This window comes from Adiantum capillus-veneris, chromosome 17 (assembly GCF_014529385.1).
Source record: "Adiantum capillus-veneris isolate H3 chromosome 17, ASM1452938v2, whole genome shotgun sequence".
Taxonomy (NCBI): domain Eukaryota; kingdom Viridiplantae; phylum Streptophyta; class Polypodiopsida; order Polypodiales; family Pteridaceae; genus Adiantum; species Adiantum capillus-veneris.
This window is the reverse complement of record NC_140947.1, coordinates 137939562-137951368: the sequence shown is the minus strand read 5'-3', so window position 1 is coordinate 137951368 and position 11807 is coordinate 137939562.

The window sequence follows — 11807 nt, the reverse complement described above, 5'->3', positions numbered from 1 at the left end:
GTCTTTTTAGGCTACAAGCAGCTTGTCGTAAAGCCAAAGAATCAATATAAAATAGCCTTTTCAATAGAACGAGTCATATTTTTTTACATAGTGATAGCCGTTTTTCGGCTTTCCATAATTTCCATAGTAAGCTACCGCACCCTATCAAATCACTCAAACACTATGGCTATGCCTACCATTTCACTGTACATAGGCGTGTGTGAGTTAGGGGACTTTTCCCATATCTTCTTAAAAAACCCTCAATTAGCTAGTCACTGGGCTAGTTGAGCCAAAAAAATATTAAAAATATAAGTATATAATGGCCCATTTTTGTGTAAATATTTCATTGTATATAGGGCCTAAATAAAAGGATTTTTCATAATTATTTTGGTATTTATTTAAATATTTCTACCTATGGTGTGTTATTTATGCTATGTACATTGACTCACCATTACCATATTTTTTCTTACCATTTTGCATACTCTGTATTCCATATAAAAATAATTTCATGCAAGCTTCTTTTATTTTTGGTGTAACTCCATCCCAACAAAAATCCAAACAAACTAGTTCTATTTATGTGTATATTTTTTCACTATTGTGATTTTTTCCTTCCTACATCTATTCTCTATTACTCTCATAAATTAGACCACCAAAAATATTCATCTTTTTAATATGGTAGACTTATAATGAGAGAGATTTATTTTGACCCCTTTATATTTTTTCCACCTATATTGTTTATATTTGACATGTACATATTTTTTTAGACCCCTCAATATTTGATTTTCTTAGTTGTACTATTCACTTATATCATGATCTCAACAATATCTTCAATGATATACCTACCAAATAAGGTCAAGGGTATGTGGAATGCATGCATGCACCATGGGGAGCTCACTCTTGGAGGTATTCAAAAGAATCATCCAAAGAAGGACCTCACAAGGACCTTGTGCAGTGGAAAAAACAGTCGGTTTTGCTGAATTTTTAAAGATCACATGCTCCCCGAATTTGAAAAGGTCATACAAACAAAAGTTGTAGCTCGTGAGCTGAACTTTCACCTCAAATTTTTTCATATTTGTTTGAGCTACGAGCTGTGAGTTATGATTTTATTGGTGGACCCCAGTTTGCCCATGCTATGCAGCCACACTCACTCTTCCACTTTATCATTTTCCTCTTTCACACACACTCCTCCCTCTCCTTCCCACTCCCAAACCTGCAACGCTCATGTCCTAATTCACCCTCTTCACCATTGCCACATCTCTCACACCTCCATAGCCTTCATCCTCCATTTCTACACCCTATGTGTCCCCCTTTCTCTCTACATATATGTCCATATTACCATACTCTCTTCAACTTTGTAAAGAACTTCAAAAAATCAGCAAAAATCCAAAGATAACCTCTGCAAATGAAGGCTTTTATCATGAATTTTTCAAGGTTTGAAATAACATAGCTTCATCGACACGCGCTGCTTCGCCATGATGACTGCTTCTTCTTCCGTGCTGTAAAGAGGTGAATGTCAACTTCTCCAAAGCTTCAACCTCTCTTTACAAGCTCATCCCTTCTCTAACTTTCCTCATCATATATCTCACCATTTGGTGAATGATTTTGTAAATATTTTTTAGTGATAATTACTAACTACTAACCACTAACCTTATTGTAAAATGCACCCTCTACTAGAGTAGGCACTCCCAAATTATTCACTCAATCCCTCTCTCCTTTCATCCTCAATAATTCTCTTCCCTTGAGCCCACATCCATGTGACTCAAAGGACAAGAAAGACCCACCCTCATTAAAAAAAATAAAAATATGTATAATCTTTTATTCCTTCAAATAAACTTGATTAGGCCTAATCCAAATCGGGGCTTCTAAAACCTATAAATAGAGCCCTTCTCTCCCTTGTAAATCATCACATGATCACACTACACCACACCATTCTCAACACATAACACACCACTCTTCAAGCCTAGTTGTGTAGAGTGTGTGCATCATGAGTGCTCTATTCCATCATTACACATAGGTGCATGGAGAAGCTTGAAGTTAGTTATGCCATCTAGAGGAGTGGAGTGATACTATACTCTGGAATCACACTTGTAGCCTACTCTTGTCCATAAATAAGATTCATAGTTTTGGGTGCAATTGTATGCTGCAACTACGACTCTTCTCTCCAAATTGACTTGATAAGTTGGATCATCAGGTGGTTGAAGGTATATTGTCCTTGAAGTTTGTTGTGCCATTTCATGCTTGGTGGTTTGAGGGCTTGTTGAATTGTTTGCCAAAACTTTCAATTGTAATAGGGTGCTCGGTGAGAGGGCTCCCGTGACCCTAAGACAATTTGTGTATTGGCAACAAGGTCAAGTTTTGTGTTGTCTCTCTATTTCTCATCAAGCTTTGTGTGGATCTAGTCTTTAAGGATAAGACTGAGTTGCTCAAGTTGATTTGTGCGCTTTACCTCTCTCTGGCATGGTGAATGTTTGCGTTTGGTGTGTGTGGCTATCTTGCATTCCCCTCTCTTTGTGCGTTTGAGTACAAGGAGATATCACGTGCGTCCTAGTTTGCATCTACAACTAGGTGGTGCCCCTTTTCTTGTTTGGTTTTGGGCTGTGGGTTGTTGTTGTCTCTAATTGTGCTTGCCCCAGCCCCAATTGAGCAGCACGGGAGCCTCGAAGGGTGTTTAGAGGCCAATCTTCTTGTTGGCCGCCCCGGACCGCCTCAATAGTAATGCCATTTGGCTTAACCAATGCACCCACCACATTCCAAAGGTTGATGAGTTATGTGTTTAAAGAGTATCTAAGACAATTCTTAGAAATCTACATGGATATGACTTGTGCGTGCATTGTTTCCTGAGAAACAAACACATACAGCTTTTGTAAAAGATCGTTGAGAAATGCCAGACTTATTGTACGCTTAAATCTGGAGAAATGTGTCTTTATAATAAGACAGACAAAGATTTTAGGGTACATTGTGTCTAAGAATGGCATAAGTTTGAGTGGACCTATGAGTGTAAAGAAGCATTTCGGCAATTGAAGCACATATTGATTTTTGCTCCAATTTTGAAGGCTTTTCATTGGAATAAGATGTTTCATGTCCATGTCAATGCATCAGCATATGCAATCAAATGCACATTCGCACAGCCTAGAGATAACAACATGGATTTTCCCATCAATCACTCCTACCGATAGCTTAAAATTTTGAAAAAAACTTACATGCCACGACACAAAAAGAGAAGGATTAGGAGTGGTCAATACACTAAAAAAAATTAGACACTACCTTCTCTGAAATAAATTTGTATTCTTTTTGGATCATCAAGCACTATTATACCTGGTGAACAAACCATGCAATATTGGATACATTGTTTGATGGGGTTTATCATATTGCTTGAGTTTGATTTCATTGTGGTAGTCAAGAAAGGGACTATGCATCATAGGGCTTACCATTTGTCTAGATTGACTCATGGGGAAGCACCAAAGGGTGTTGACAATGACCTGTCAGACTCTTATCTATTCAATATCTAAATGGTACTAAGGTGGAGCAAGCATGTCATATCTTTGCTCACCATTGGTCCATTGTAGATTGAGAGGAAGTCATTAGACTTTGAGAAGATACAAACACTAGTTCTAATAGCTGGAAGACTATATAAGCAAGGTAATGATGGACTATTATCCAACCAAACATAATGTGTACTTGAGACAAGCTCATGTGCAACCAACATGATTGACAATGGGAAAGCATAAACATTTCAGCTATTGATGAGACTTGATGTGTACTATCCTAATATGCAATGAAGTGTCCATGACTATATTAGCTCATGTTACAATTGTGAAAACCAAGCACCAGTATAACATGAAACATTATTCCGAGTAGTAGTTTCACCCAAGTGGAGTTCATATATTGTGGATTACTTGAAAAAAAGGTGTGTTTCCAGAAGGGATGAGTAAATTCAAGATAAGATTCATTCAGGATGAAGCAGATGGCTACACGATAATTGAGGACCACCTCTACAAGCAAGGAATGGATAATCATTTTCAAATATGTACCATGAAAAGTGAATATATACCAATTTTGAGCAAGCTCATTCCGAACAGGTAGGCAAACACTTTTTTGCATATAAAATTGCAAAATCAATACTTATTGCAGGAATTTGGTGGCCAACCTTGTTCACAAATGTAAAAATGTTTGTGAAAAGTTGTGATGACTGCCAACATACCAAAGCACTGATGAGGTGAGACAAAATTCCATTACGACCTATGATGGGAGCAAGGGCTTTTGTCAAATGGGGGATAAACTTTGTTGGACCTATCACACCTCCTGCATATATAGCGTAGGCTCAATATATCATTGTGGCCATAGATTATCTAAGAAAATGGTTAGATGACAAATCAACAAAAAGAAAATGCAAGAACAATAGCACAGTTCTTGTATGGAGATGTATTTACAAGATATGGGCTACTGATTGAAATAGTGAGTGATAGATCAGAGACTCACTTCATAAATGAAATGATTGAATTCTTGTTGAAGGAAGTCATGGTGGTGATTCATTGTAAATCAATGCCATATCACCCTCTAGTGAATGGATAAGCAGAGAGCACAAACAAAGCTCTATGCACAGTGCTCATCAAAGTAGTGGATGAATCAAGAGAGAAAACTAGGAACAAAAGTTATATTCATCTCTTTGAGCATATCGAGTTGCTTACAAAATAGCACTCAAAACAACACCTTTCAATATGGTGCTTGGGAGCAATGTCATACTACCTATGGAATTATCGATTCCTACCCTATGAGTAGCCAAGAAATTAAAGTGGATAGGACATGAATTCTCTAGATGAATAAACTAGATAGAGAAGCTAGATAAATTGCATGTACGAGTTGTCGTTGTCCTCTATGCACAAAAATGGCACATGAACGAGCTCCATGACATGTGATCAACAAGAAGTTTCAAAAGGGTGACTATAAATTAGTCTACACCTTAAAACAACAATCCAAAAATCTGAAAAAACAAGATAATAGTCCGTTTATGATTAGCAACATATCATCTAGTGGCGCCATAAAACTTGCAACATTAGAGGGAGACGAAATGCCTAACTCGATTAGTGGTTGCATGTTGAAGAAATACCATCTACCAATAACCACTAAAATGTTGGAAAAGATTCATCAAGCCAAAAAACGGAAGCAAAACGCTGAATCCATTCAAGAAAGAGCTCATGAGGAAGCGAAGTTGCAAATTTTAAAGCACGGGGAACGAAAAGCCACATACCAAATTCAACAACTAGCAACACCCATCTCCTCCTATTGAAGACATTCAGAGAGAATAAAATTGGCTTGGAGGTATGGATGTAAGCATTTGTATACATGTAAGACATATTTAGGAATTTTGGGAATAATTCAAGTCCCATTTTTTAAAATGCTGCTTGAAAACTCAATATTTTTGTGTAGTTTGATCTATCATCTTTTTGTGGGCACACTCAATCGAATTCCCTTTTTCCAAATACCACCTTCATTTTGATAAACTTAAGCTATTTAAAGAAGCTCATCACTTAATAATATTCTCCAAATATTGTCATGAACTCTGCTCTAGTCATAATATAATGAGAACTTTAGGGCACTTGGAGGTCATCTAGAAGGAGTTTGATGCTAGTTAATGAGTTCAATTTGGGGTACTTGGAGGTCTATTGAAAGGAATTAGATGCTTGTTACCTCTTATTATAACTCCTCTTTGAACAAGTTTTTTAGATATAAAGTTGAGAATTTGTTAAAACTGGTGGCCATTTTGGAGGTAAAAAAGCATGCATTTGTTTCCAGGTAGAGGTGGAAACATGAATTTGTACATGGAAACCAAGCTACATAGCATAGATGTTTTGGAAATGACAAGCACTTTGAAAAATATTAAGCCTGTATCATGGTATGTGGAAAAAGGTGTGCACGCTCAAACTCAAGTTCGAGCCTCCACATGCACTTGGCTTGAATTTGATTCAGAACCTCTACCATGGCTAGGTACAAAAATGATAGAAGATAAACCCCTACAAAGTAGAAGAAGGCATGGAGGCTCGAACTTAAGTTTGAGCCTCTACCGTTGCTAGATACAAAAATGGTACAAGATAAACCTCTACCAAATAAAAGAAGTCATGGAGGCTCGAACTAAAGTTCGAGCCTCTTCCTTTGCTAGATACAAAAATGTTAGAGGCTAAACTTGAACCAAATAAACAAAGTCGTGGACCCTCGAACTTCTCTTCCTTTGCTCGATACAAAAATGGTAAAGGCTAAACCCCTACCAAATAGAATAAGGAATAGAGGCTCGAACTTAACTATGAACCTCTATCCTTGCTAGATATAGAAAGGGAAATATGGAATAGATTATTAGTTTCTTAAGTAATTTGCTAAATTAAACAAGGTCTCTCACCTAATATGAATGCCGGCATGTGAGAAGCTCAAGATAAGACGTGATAGTTGTGCTTCTTTCCAATTGTGTGTGCTATCTAAGAAGCAAGGCGAGAGCGTGTGACACAAAGCCTTGGACACTGGGCATGGAATGCATGTCAAACATTGACAGCAAACCAAACCCTTGGTGTGATCCATTCACAAAGAGTCCAAAACGTGGCCTTCATACTATGATTTTCCTCAAGCTAGTGTGCCTTATATCTATGAACACCTTCCGATCCAAGCTCTTGTGTTCTATAGCATGATCAGATTGTAGTATAGTATAGACTGTATAATAGAAATGGCAGTAGAAGAAGAAGAGAAGGATAATTTTTAACGTCATAGGACACTATCCCAAGAGACCTTAAAGATCTATTGGATCATAGTGTAGTATAGAATATAGTATTGTACATTCTATTGAAGTTGCTGATGACGAGGGCTGCAGTAGGCTGGATTTGCAGTGAAGGTCGTGGAAGACGAGATAAGTGGATGCCTTTGCAGGCACCTCCTGTTGCTTCGTTGCTTGCCGACATGCAAGGCCCTGCTGCCAGCCTTAATCTTTGACTGCGACACTTTCCTGCACCATGGTGACTACACTCATGCCAGATTCCTATGTGCAGGTTGGCTGGCTTTGCAGTCCAGATGGTGGAGAAAGGACTCGTTAGGCCCGCTCCAACCTGCCTGAGGTATAGCTGCCAGACCTCTCCCCCTGTAATTCCCTCATGCGCCATGTTCAAACTCCTATGCATAAGGTTGCACGTCTATGAGAGCTCTCGGCATGAGAGGCTTCTTTGTGAGAAGATCCATGAAAGATCTCGCAGAGGATCCAATCTTTGAAAGAGCTTGCGGATGTTCCAATCTGTGATTACCCTCAAACAATTGGTGTGCACCTTCACATCCAAGCTCCTGTGATCCCTCTCAGTGTACTAACAAGCTTCTCTTAGCATGGGACACAAGGGTGAACAATAAGTGATACCTTCATGAACAGGAGCCACGTTTCCATATGCCTTGACCTTTATGCATTTCTAATATCATGTTTATTTTTTGAAAGGTCTCGGCCTCAAGTTCGAACAAGCAAGCGTTCAAACTTCATGTTGCATTCCAGCTCAAGCTTCTTCACTACAATTCACACAGGCTTTTTGTTGAAAGGGCTCGTCTTCAAGTTCGAACAAGCAAACCTTAGGCCTCTGTGAGACGTATTCGGTCATGCACCGCAGTGAGCTGGACCAATCTTGCATTCCGCCTTCCTCATTGTCTGTCACACGAAGCGGTGGACAAGCTTCCCTTCTGGAGAGCTGGAAGCCATGTCATCGGTGTGCTACCAAGATTTGGGTCTGAGGGGTCTATGATGCCCAGCCCCACTCATCCTACACAACAACCAATCAAAGTGCAGCTGCGCACAGAACTCGTCAAGTTTTGTTGAAAAGGCGACCGCCTCGTGTGACTGCTATGATGGACATGGTGTTTTCTTGACCAAAAAGTACCTGAGCCACGGAGGCTCTGTCCGTCGCCCTCATGTGACATGGGCCTTAGGGCAGGTTCAAAATTCACATTGCCCTACGTTGCATGCCAGGTCAAGATTTCTAATATTGTGCTTATTTTTTGAAAGGGCTCGACCTCAAGTTCGAACAAGCAAGCCTTAGGGCAGGTTCAAACTTCACATTGCCCTGTGTTACATGTCAGTTCAATCTTTATCACTACAACTCACATAGGCTTTTTTTGGAAAGGGCTTGGGCGAGCAAGCCTTAAGGCAGGTTCAAACTTCACATTGACGTACACTGCATGCCAGCCAGGTCAAGCTTTTTAATATCGTGTTTATTTTTTGAAAGGGATCAGCCTCAAGTTTGAAAGAGCAAGTATTAGGGTTAGTTCAAACTTCACATTGTCCAGCGTTGTCAAGCAAGAATGTGGCTACATAACTGCTCTCAAAAGCTACAGATAACGAGATCAACAACCATGCACATTTTTAGCTAACAAAGGCCTTGGACATAGTCTTGTTTCACGGGTTGAGGGTACCCAAGTTTGCGGTAGGTCTAGAAAGAAATGGCGCTCCTTGAAGCACTTATCTCCATGTCAAAAGAATGACCCTGCACGGAACCTTTTCCCATGCAATCTGAAACCACCCTTAGAAGCATGGGGTTTAGCCCTTGAACTAGAGGAGAAGAATTGTCCCATTTTTGTGAATTTTTCCCACAATTCCTAAATATGTCTTATTTGGTAGATGGATCACATGAGAGACCACTTATTGATACTAGAGTGTGAGTCAATGCCATGAAGTATTTGACACACCTAAAAATGTAAGATGTACAATTGACCCCACTCCAGATAGATCTTAGAGCAGCAAACAAAGGAATGAGGTCAACTTAGGTCAAGCCAATGTCTCAATCAACATCAATGGCCATCACTAACCACACTAATTCCATGTAATCTTGGGTGTCTTACGAATGCACATATACAAAGCAGTTCTAGATTGGCAGGAGGAGACCATAAAGGTCAACCTTAATGGCACCTCCTAGGTCACTCCCCTGGCACAAACTGATCATATTTGGGATGTGCAATCCATTATAACCAAACAACAGCCTAAATATTCTCATCCACCCCATGGAAATCCAATCAGGAAAGTCTGGGTAAAGAAGTCAATCATGGCAGCAGACAAGCCAAAGCAGGTATGGTTACAAAAGCCAAACATTCCATAGGTGCCTTTCATCTCAAAGAAACACAAATCAGAAACATCTTGCAACCCTCCATAAAGTTATACTTGGAAGGGGTAGCCCAAACCATGAACAAACTCTGTACCAAGCCAACCCAAGTATAAATGGATCCCCATGTGCAAATCAGATAACAAGCCACAAAATCCCAAACTAATATGGCAATGGAGACCAAAGAAACCACCGTGAAATTCACCTTCACCGTCTCCACAACCAAAGTACATATGGGTGCCCAAAAGAAAAAACCAAAGCACCAAAAACATCCAGCTAGCGGTACTCACCAAACCAACCATCAAGGATCATGCTTGCCATCTTCAAAATATTTTAATTGGATATTGTATTCTAGATGGAGCCTCGACAACAAAAGCCACTGAATAATCAATTCAATATACACATCTTTCACATCGTAATGTTACATAATGTTGCCCCATGCATCTCTTCCATTAGCATAATAGGGCCACATTACCTTGCATAGACACATTGTTTGCACCAATGCACATTGCACAAACCTTCGTCCGAAATGACTCAAACTGGGAAGGGGGGAGTAGCAGTAGTTTTGGTAGCCTATTGCAAGATCTTAAGCTACAAGATGTCGTCATTTTATGAATATAGTGTACAAAGCATGCTTTTCCCATTAAATTTATCTTTTTAGTTGCTTTTTATTAGGGCTTATCCCTTATCAGGCATAATAATGACCCATATTGACAAGTTTTTAGAGACATGATGCCTAGAGCGAGAGTATGTATATATGTGTCTAGGCAATAATTTTGGCTAATTTTTGTCCAAATAATAATAATTTCTAATAATTTTCTTTAGCCTTTAAGCTAATAAGGATAAAAATTAATAAATTGAGCCAAAAAAGTCAAAATTAAGTTCTCAAATCAAACTCCAAATCAACAAACAGGGGTTTCAAGCATGTCAAGTTTGGAAGAATTTGGCACATGTCAAATTTTGGGCCAACTTACAATGGATCAAAATTTCAAAATCAAGGGCATTTGTGACCGAGTATCCAAATGATGAACTGTTTGAGCCGTAGGTGATATACCATAAGAAATCAAGACAAGCAAGGTAAGTATGCATTTATCACTCTAGGTAGGTCGGGCACATATAGGCAAAATGGAGCAAAATAGGGCTCATTTTTAGTTGAGAGAGAGAGAGAGAGAGAGAGAGAGAGAGAGAGAGAGAGAGAGATTTTGTGACTTAGAGTTACATTATTACTTCTATACCTATTGTGAACACTCAAAGCTACCACACCACACTAGATTTGATAGATATGTTCTTCTACCGACCATGTACAAGTCTATATAACTCACACTACACAAAAAGAACCGAATCAACTACACGGATCAAAACCAAAATAAATTGTTTGCAAATTGTCATGGCTATTAGAGGCATTAAATCTTATCCAAACACAAAAAGAATTCACCAAGGAACTCTTCAAGTAGGGCAGAATCCAATCATACAATCACAATGCAATTTGGGGGTGGAACATGGATTCTGATCCATGTACCCCCACCTCCAAATCTAGAGAAATTTTAGCAGGATACTCCTCCCAGTTGTGTCTATCCACTCATACACTCATAGTTGCAAAATGTTGCTAAACATGGATTGTGATGCATGTACCCTATAGTGTCAGAATCTTGCAAAAAGTTGACCAAGAGCTAAATCTCAATTAGGGGTTATCACCATGCAAGTTTGGGAAGAAATGAACTCTAATAAACTCTAAGAAATTCACTTATTCTAGCATGAATTGTGATCCATATATCTTTGACCCAGAATTAACATGAAACCCATTGACCTAATGCACATTAGTTGTCCTAGTCACACTAGTGAAGTCTGGTTAAATTTGGAATTGTTTTGATCAAGTTATGTGCATTTTCATTTAACGGCAGTCAAGTTTGTGTCTCCAACGGTCCATTTTGGAGTAGTTTTTCCCACGAGCGCGGCTTAGAAAATGATTTAAACCACATGCAGCTGGTCATGCTTTGTGTTTGGTTTTTGATCGACGTGTTTTTTTATCAATGAGGTAGTGCACCAAACTTTTGACCATTTTGCTTGCAGTTTGCATTTTCTTGCAATGCAGATTATGTATGACTATCTGGGGCATTCTAGAGAGAAAATTTTAGCACGCTTTTGTACAATTCATGTTGTGTATGCATATGCTGATACAACGTGAGATAGGTATATCTTGTAGCTACCAAGTTCATAGGTTTACAGAATTTTTGGATAGGTAAAGGTCCATAGAGCCGCTCATTCAAGAGTGAGCTTGTATACCATTTGTGGATCTGTTTACTGAAACACTGAGTGTATGTATGCTTTATGCGATATTGGTGAGATTTTTTGAGTTTTTCACTCAATTTTAGGGAAAACTCTGTCGGATTTTTTCCGGCTTCTTACCATGTTTTATGCGTATCTACAGTTTTACTCTTTGATGGTTTTAGTGGTCAAGTTTGACTCCCACTTTGATAGTGATTGAGTGTTCACACTCACTTTTGACAGGTTTTGTCAGCTTGGACATAGTTTAGTGTTCTTGTATCCACTCTCATAGGAGTGAAAATTGTGTATGCTTGTGTGGCTACAAACAGACAGTCATAGGTCTCACAGGTTTTTTGCAGACTTTTGCAGGAAATTTCTCTTGTGGGATGCCATTTAAGCTAGTTTGCTCACTACTTGTGTATATGGTTATGCACTATATGCTCAATTGAGCTGTTT